Source organism: Aplysia californica, unplaced genomic scaffold (genome assembly GCF_000002075.1).
Source record: "Aplysia californica isolate F4 #8 unplaced genomic scaffold, AplCal3.0 scaffold00005, whole genome shotgun sequence".
Lineage (NCBI taxonomy): Eukaryota > Metazoa > Mollusca > Gastropoda > Aplysiida > Aplysiidae > Aplysia > Aplysia californica.
The window spans coordinates 476,015-478,642 of record NW_004797275.1 but is presented as its reverse complement, the minus strand read 5'-3'; the positions used below and the strand labels follow the sequence as shown (position 1 = coordinate 478,642).

General features: G+C 42.0%; 1 protein-coding gene across 1 annotated transcript in view; it reads right to left on the bottom strand.

Moving 5' to 3' along the window:
• The window catches only part of LOC101858816 (carnitine O-palmitoyltransferase 1, liver isoform), a gene marked incomplete in the record, with an annotated part of 81,664 nt that overhangs the window by 77,835 nt on the left and 1,201 nt on the right, over positions 1-2,628 (bottom strand).

Genomic DNA, 2,628 nt, shown 5'->3' with positions numbered 1-2,628 from the left:
GGTAGACAGAGCGGAGGTAACCCGGTTACATATTAAATTAATCGTCGGAATAATGACGAAACAACCTCTCACTTAAATTAACTAAGCCTCGCTTGTTGTAACAATGTAACATTCAACACGTTCTCAAACTTCCCCGACATCCTGGTCATGCTACACCAGCCACTACCGCGCGCACTCAACACGGCGCATCACGACGACTTGAGCAACATGGCTTACCACACAGCTATTTATAGACCACAGAGATCGGTATTCACGTGTCACGTCTGCTTTTTAACCTAGACTATAGACCGTGCCACGCCCTTCTTTTTTAGATATAGACGCTCACGTGCTTACCGCAGCCACTTTTTTTTCTCTGCTGCTCGTCAATAGAAAAAAAGGTAAAGGGTCGGACATCATCAAGACGTAACATTAAAAATTTCGCCTCAACCATTTGAACCCAATCATTAGTGGGAATGACACGAACATACATCATCGAGTGCTTAGCCTTAAGTGTAGAAAGTTTCGTCTCAAACCACAGAACCCGCTCGTCGTCAATAGATAAATAGATAATGAGGTGAGCATACATCATCAAATGGTAGAAGTCTCGCCTCAAACGATTGAACCAGGTCGTCAATAGAAATGAGTTGAGGCAAACATACATAATCAAGTCTTAACGTTGGGAAGTTTCGCCTCAAACCACTGAACTCCACTCATCAATAGAGATGAGGCGAACATAGTACATCATCAAATGTTGGAGGTTATATCTCAAACCGTTTAACCCGCTCGTCAATAGAAAGTTTCCGAGCTTCTTTCATCAAGTTGTAAGTTTCATCTCGAATCTCGAACCATTGAACCCGCTCGTCCATAGAAATGAGGCAAACACACATAATAATCAAAGTCTTGACGTTGGGAGGTTTCACCTCAAACCACTGAACTCCACTCGTCAATAGAGATGAGGCGAACATGCATCATCCAACGTTAGAAATTGTATCTTAAACCATTTAACCCGCTCGTCAAAAGACATTTTCTGAGCTTCGACAATCAAGTGTTAAGTTTAATCTCGAACTATGGATTTTGAACCCACTCGTCAATAGAGATAGGGCAAACATATATATATATATCGTTATCAATGGTTGGAAGTTTCGCCTCAAACCGCTGAACTCCACTCATCAATAAAGACGAGGCGAACATACATCATCAAATGTTGGAGGTTTTCTCTCAAACCGTTGAACCCGCTCATCAATACAAATTTTCTTAGATTCTGTCATCAAGCGTTAAATTTCATCTCGAACCACTGAACTCCACTCGTTAACAGAACTGAGGCAAACATACAGCGACCTCAGTGCTTTCTTGTCCTATCTCCATTTTCAATAACAGTAACAGTGAAAACAGTTCATAACAAAGAGCGAGCTAAAGAAGAAGTCAATGTTTTTAAAAATGGAGACAAGACCCAAAAAAAACACTGAGGTTGCGAATATATATATCATAATAACATGTTGGAGGTTTTCGACTCAACCACAACTGAACATCGAAAACAAAAGAGTACATTCTGGGCACCGTCTTCCATCGCTATCGCGTCGACAATCAAAAGAGTTACTATTTTCTGCTCGCGCTCCGGGGCGTTAGAGGGGGCGTTCAGTCAGTCAGTCAACTCAAGCTACCCCCGGCAACTCTCTGCGCTTCATCCCACACATAAATGTTCTGTTTTAGCAAGTGCTTTACGGCACTGCCAACACAATAAGGTCATATAAGTGCCGAAGATTAGAGGTGTTGATTAGGTGTTACAAGAAAGTAAGTTTGTTTTTTTTAAATGTTTTTTAAGTAGAGGTTTTACTGCGCCCGCAACTGCATGACGTCATATGAGCGCCAGAAGATTCGAAGTGTTACAAGAGAGTAACAAAACATTTAAAAAAGAAGGGGAAATGAGGACGGTAGAAGGAGAGGCGCATGACCCTGGACTGACTGAGAAAGTCTAGGCCTGACCGCAACACCACAGTCGCCGGTAATTATACTACAGTTTTATGTACATAATTTGTATTATGATCTCTTCAACCCAGACGTCCGTTCAATTAAGATCCTGCTGAACTCGTGGCCGACATAGTACATTAGTCTCTGAGGATGCTCATCTGACCACCGGACGGACCACAAAAGACAAGTCTAGTACATGTACAAAGTTCCATACAAACGCCATGGTCTTTAGTATAGTTTTAGTAGAGGTTTTACGGCGCTTGCAACTGCATAAGGTCATATGAGCGCCAGAAGATTAGAGGTGTTACAAGGAAGTAACAAACATAAAAAAGGAGGAGGGGAGATAGAGAAGTGAAGATAGATGTTTATCAGGCAAGGAGGAGCAAACCACACCAGAGCACCCACCAACCATCCACACGCCAAGGACTGGACTATTTCTCCTTCCAACTATATTATTTTAAAAATCACAGTCCTAACTTCACAGGTACAGATGTATTGTTAAGTTATATTTGCCCCAAAACGCAAACTTTCTCTGAATCGGTGCTCGGAGCAATGCATTACCAATGAAACGATCATACAATTTATACGAACATTTTTGTAGTTTGAGTGTTCGGGGTTGCTTTGTTTGTTTGTTTTTGTGTGTGTTTTTGGGGGGGGTTACTTTGTTGGGGGGGGGGGGGT